This window comes from Camelus dromedarius, chromosome 16 (genome assembly GCF_036321535.1).
Source record: "Camelus dromedarius isolate mCamDro1 chromosome 16, mCamDro1.pat, whole genome shotgun sequence".
In the NCBI taxonomy this organism is placed as follows: Eukaryota; Metazoa; Chordata; class Mammalia; order Artiodactyla; family Camelidae; genus Camelus; species Camelus dromedarius.
The window spans coordinates 36,146,664-36,152,841 of NC_087451.1; the positions used below are offsets into that span (position 1 = coordinate 36,146,664).

Genomic DNA, 6,178 nt, shown 5'->3' on the forward strand with positions numbered 1-6,178 from the left:
CAACACTCTGTTACTTATTTTGTTGCTCAATTTGTTCCAGCTTTGGCCATTAACTAGCTGATCACTGGCGTTTTTTAAGTTGTTCTCTTAAGTGTGTAGTCATATCTTCTTATGATTTCATTTGCATTTCCTTAGTAGCTAATAATGGCAAATATTTCTGCATGTGTTTATTTGCCATCTAGAGTCCCTTTCTGGTGAAATTTCTATTCGTTTTCATTTGTGTATTTTCTAATTAAATGACTTATTTTTTCCTCTTTTTTTAGTGTTAGTTTTTGAGAATTTTTTGTATATTCTAAACACAAGTCCTATGCTGAATAGTGTGACTTGCAAATATTTCCTCCCTGTCTTTAGATTAAAATTTTGTCCTCTTAACATGATCTTTCAGAGAACAAAAGCATTTAATTTTGGTGAAGTTCAATGTAGCAGTTATTTGCTTTTATGAGTCATGTTTCGGTGTCATGTCTAAGAACTCTTCACCTAGCCTAGGTCTTGAAACTTTTCTCCTGTGTTGTGTTCTCAAAATTTTGTAGTTTTATAATTAAATCTATGATCCACTTTGGATTAATTTTTGTATAATATTAGATTCAGATTAAAATTCATTTATTTGTCTTTGGAGGTCCAATTGCATTAGCACCATTTGTTAAAATTGAACTGCTTCTTGCAGCTTTATTGAAATGCTTTTCCAAATTTTAAAAAAATCACTTGGCACATTTTTCCAGTTTTGAGTTCTCTCTTCTGTTCCATTGATCTATGTGTCTAAGCCTCCATCAATACCACAGTCACTTATTACTGTAAACAAATAATAAGTCTTAACTTTGGGTAAAATGATCCCTCTTACTCCATTATTTTTCAAAATTATTTTAGCTATTCTCAGGTCTGTGCTTTGCTATAAAAATTTTAGAATGAGATTCCTTATATTTGCAAAAAAATATTGCTGGAGTTTTGATATGAGTTGCATTAACTTTATATACCAAATTGGGGAGAATTGATATTTTACTATATTGAGTCTTCCTATCCATGATATGGTTGTCTCTCCATTTATTTAGATGTTCTTTGATTTTATTTTCATCAGTGTTTTTTTTATCATTTCCAGCATATGGGTCCTGTACATAAATTGTTAGATTTATAAATATTTATTTCTTTTTTACTGGAATGATTATAAACAGTTTTGTATTTTAAAATTTAATTTATATATATTTATTGCAAATATAAGGATATACAGTTGATTTTTGTGTGTACATTTTGTATCTTGTGATTTTGCTAAACTCATTTATTAGTTCTAGGACTTCTGTTGTAGATTCTTTGGAATTTTCTATGTAGACAATCATGTCATTTGAAAATAGGAACAGTTTTATTTTCCACTCTCCAATCTCTATGCCTTTTTTCTTTTTCTTGTCTTATTACACTGACTAGAACTTCCAGAACTCTGTTGAATAAGAGTGAGAAGAACAAACACTCTTGCCATGTTCCTTGTCTTAGGGGAACTCATTCAACTTTTCATAATTAAGCATTGATAGCTGTTAGGTTTTTGGCACATACTCTTTGGCAAATTGAGGTTGTTCCTCTATTTCCTGTTTTGGGAGAATATATATATATATATACACACACACACACACACATACACATACATATAATCTTAAAATATAAATTTCATAAATGAGTATTTGCATATAATATACATACATAATAAATGAGTGTTAAATTTTGCCATATGTTTGATTTCTATTAATTGATATGATCAAGTGCTTTTTCTTCTTTAGCCTGTTGATATGTTAGGTTACATTGATTGATTTCCAAATATTTAACCAGCATTGTATAAGTGGAATAAACCCCTCCTGGCCATGGTGCATATCATATATATTTTTATAGATTTTATCTGTATATATATATATACATGTATATACACACACACACACACATATATATTGCTGGATTCAAGTTGCTAATATTTTGTTTAGAAATTTTATGGCTTAGTTTACATGAGATATTGTCTATAGTATTTTTCTTTTGTAATGTCTTTGTCTAGTTGTGATCTCAAGGTAATTTGGTCCTCATTCAATGAACTGGAAGGTGTTTCTTCTTCTATTTTCTGGAAGAGGTTGTGAAGAATTGTGTGAATTCTTCTTTAATGTTTGAGAGAACTCTAAACATTAAAGTGACTTGGATCTTGGTTACAGAGGTTTGATTCCTTTCTAAATACATTCTGTTCTTAGTGAATTTAATTTGAGTTCTTTTAAAAATACCTTTCACCTGCCAATAAATCCCAAATGTGTATCTCCAACTCAGATAGCCCTAATGAACTCCAAACTTATGTACAATTGTCCCTTGGTATCAGTGGGGAATTGGCTCTAGAACCCCTTACAGATACAAAAATCCACGATGCTCAAATCCCTCATATAAAATGGCATAGTATTTGCATATAACCTATGCACATCCTCCCATATACTTTAGATCATCTCTAAATTACTTATAATACCTAATGCAATGCAAATGCAATGTAAATGGTTGCTGGCATGCAGCAAATTCAAGTTTTGCTTTTTGGGACATTCTGGAATTAAAAAAAATATATTTTTGATATACAGTTGGTTGAATCCACAGATGAAGAAGCCATGGATACAGAGGGCCTACTGTGTACAACTTCCCCATCTGATATCTCAACTACAACTAAAATAAAATTGTTAATCCCTGCCTACTCCGTTCTAATAGCTTATTCCTCCCCAGATGAGAAAACAGCATCTTAGTAAAACTACTCTATTCCTATTTGATAAAGCCAAACTGTCTGAGTTCTTTCTTACCCTTAGACGCCACATTCAGTCTAAATAATTCTGTTGATTGTACCTTCAAAATACATCTTTAATTCCATCCTCTTTCATAATCTCTACCTCGACTATCCTTGTCCAAGTCACTCTCATTTGTTTCCAAGTGGTCTGTCTCTTGCTACATCCCCTACACCCAACGATTCTGTCTTCACATCACAGCCAGAGTAGCATCTTCAAAATGTAAATTAGACCACATCAACTCTCCTTTTTAATGACATTCTACTACACTTAGAATAAATCAGCAGCTCATACAACATAATAAGAAAAAAACAAACAACCCAATCCAAAAATGGGCAGAAGACCTAAACAAGCAATTCTCCAAGGAAGACATACAAATGATCAATAGGCACATGAAAAAATGCTCAATATCACTAATTATCAGAGAAATGCAAATCAAAACTACAATGAGGTATCACCTCACACCACTCAGAATGGCCATCATTCAAAAGTCCACAAATGACAAATGCTGGAGAGGCTGTGGAGAAAAGGGAACCCTCCTACACTGCTAATGGGAATGCTGCAGTTTTGTGCAGCCACTGTGGAAAACAGTATGAAGATTCCTCAAAAGACTAGGAATAGACTTACCATATGACCCAGGAATCCCACTCCTGGGCATATATCCAGAAGGAACCCTACTTCAAAAAGACACCTGCACCCCAATGTTCATAGCAGCACTATTTACAAACCATAGAGTAACATACGTACATAAACTTGACGCTGACCTCATTTTCAACTAGTCCCAAGGTTCGGCCTCTCTAAGATTCTGTTAGAGCTTCTCTGAAAAATACCACTCACTGAGTGGCTTACACAACAGAAATTTATTTTCGTACAGTTATGGAGGCTAGAAGTCTAAGACCAAAGTGTCAGCAGGTTTGGTTTCTTCCTGCTGCACAGACAGCTGCCTTCCCAGTGTGTCCTCACATGACCTCTTCTGTGTCCACATGTAGAGAGAGTGAACTCTGATGTCTCTTTCTCTTCTTATAAGGGTAGTTCTATCAGATTAGGGCTCCACCCTCATGACCTCATTTAACTTTAATTTCCTCTTTAAAAGCCCTATATAGTCACGTTGAGGTTTAGGGCTTCAACACACGAATTTTTTTCTTGGAAAGGGGAAAGCACACAACTCAGTCCATAAAAATATCTAATCTCACTGTCTAGAATCCAGATAGACAGGTTTCTTTCTACATATAAAAGACACCAAGCCTATGCCTGTCTTAGGGCCTTTACTGCAATTCCCTTCATCTGAAATGGTCTTCCTCCTAGTCCATGTTTGGATAATTCTTATCTTCTGTTTCAACTCAAATGTAACCTCCCCAGAAATTCCTGTCCTGACAATCCAAATTAAAATCTCCAATACATCCCGGTCATCACTTTCCATCCCATTACCCTTTTTAATTTTCTTTATCGAATGTCTCACAATCTAAATCATCTTTTTCTATTTATTGGTTTACTTTCTCACCACCTCTCTCCCCTTACCCTACAGCAGAACAGAAGATCCATAAGGGCAGGGAACTGTTGCTGTGATTTCGTTGCTGTATCTTTGGTTCTTAGGATACTTCCCAGTACATAGTAAAGGACTACAAATACCTGTCAAATGTTGAACAAATGAATTTGGTTAAACCAATGCTGACAAATTGCATGGGACCTATTCAATGAGAGAGTCCCAGTTTGCCTGGCAGTTTTATGAAGTTTCAAGAGCCAGAGGTAAGCAGCTCTGTCCTTTCCTCATATTTTCAAAAGAATTGGCCACCATCACCTCATAGTTTGATGATTATGAAGAGGACACTTCAGTACTTTGGATTCTTATGCCCTAGGGTCCAGGGTAAAAAGGCAACAATACTCACCACCAAAATCCCCTCTAGATTCTCAGAACAGAAATGAGTGTAAAGGAGACAAATTGGTGTTTCGTCTTTTCTAACTTGTCACCCAGGACATGGCCAGTGGATGTTGATCTCCATGTATGCAATCAAAACAATGCTAGTGACAGAAGAAAAGAAGGAAAAGATATACACACATGATATATTTTCAAAAAGAAATTGCATTCATTGCACACATGATATATTTTCAAAAAGAAATTGCATTCCTTGCACACACACGATTTCCCCCACTGTGAATTTTACAGTTAATAACTCTGGCATCTGAACATATGCAGCCTTGTTAGTACCCTCCTTACATTTGGCTTTCCTCTGCAGTCAACAGAGTTATTAACGAATGAAATTAGTTCCAAGTTAGGGTGATGGGGGTTCAAATTTGTTCAGGCAGAGAGTCCTAGGGAACTTGCTTTTGCACATCTCAGAGTCATCAAATATTCAGGGGCTTGTAAAGAGCATAGAACTCCATTTAGGTAGAAGCCAAGAAATAGTCTTAGGTCTAAGACTGAGTTTATTTTTCTCACTCAACATAATGGAACCTAGCTTTTAAGAGATCATCTACGTAAGAGCTTTGGTACCAATTTCAATGCTCTATTGGAAATGTGTGATCATAAACACTGAGGAAAGGCACAATAACTTTATTGGGTGATGATTTTCAGGTTATCAGAGAACCATGAAATCCTGAAAGGACTTTCAATTTTTTGATATTTCAGTAAAAAGAAAAAACTCAGAAGCATCAGCTTCCATAAATTCTCCTGAATTTAGAAAACCCAGATAATCAATCTGCGTGCTGAATTCCATGTTCATACACTTCCTACTGCAAATGTAAATTAAATATAACACTTGGGAGATTACAAAGGAAACCTGGCCCAGAGAAAGGTGCTGTGTTAAGTCAACATTCTTTCTTAGAGTGAAACTTGGTCCATGTTCCTCACTAAAGCACCCAGGACAACAGAGGTCGTTGTGAGACCCCCTAAAATGAGGAGCTCTTTGGCATGACACATTCCCCCCAAAATGAATAATGGTTGGCCCCTAGAACCAGACTTTTTCAAGGATGACTTTTTCTAACACATCATAAAAATGCAACCCCATCTTCTTACTTAACCTTCAGTACCTTTCTTGTCAGATTCATGGCTGTGTTTTCAGTATGTTGCTTTCTTGACTACTTCTCTGAGCAAGCTCTCTCATCAAAGTCAATATACCTATAGCATGGAAGGGAGAAAAAAACATGTTAGGGGAGGAAGATGGAAAACCTGTCCCAAGGAGGCACTCACTGGCTAGCTCTTGGAGACAGCTGCACATGAGATTGTACTACCAGCAAATATATGATCAGCCGGGAAGCTAGCCCAGGAACACACTCTCCCCCATCTAAGATCTGAGATTTCTGAGTGACGTGTAGAAGGCAAGACATGGTTTCTAACAATAATGGACAGGCAGCCCACATTAAAATCACTTTTCAAAACACACACATGTCCTGCATATTGCAAG

General features: G+C 35.8%; 1 protein-coding gene across 1 annotated transcript in view; it reads right to left on the minus strand.

Annotated features, from left to right (window-relative positions):
• KCNJ16 (potassium inwardly rectifying channel subfamily J member 16) overlaps positions 1 to 5,892 on the minus strand; it is a 137,076-nt gene extending 131,184 nt beyond the window's left edge. The window contains exons 1-2 of the mRNA XM_064495601.1: positions 5,805 to 5,892; positions 4,664 to 4,796 (exon numbers count right to left, since the gene is read on the minus strand). The gene's annotated coding sequence lies outside the window, so the exon portion shown is untranslated. The remainder of the gene's footprint in view (positions 1 to 4,663; positions 4,797 to 5,804) is intronic.
• Positions 5,893 to 6,178: the final 286 nt, after the last annotated feature.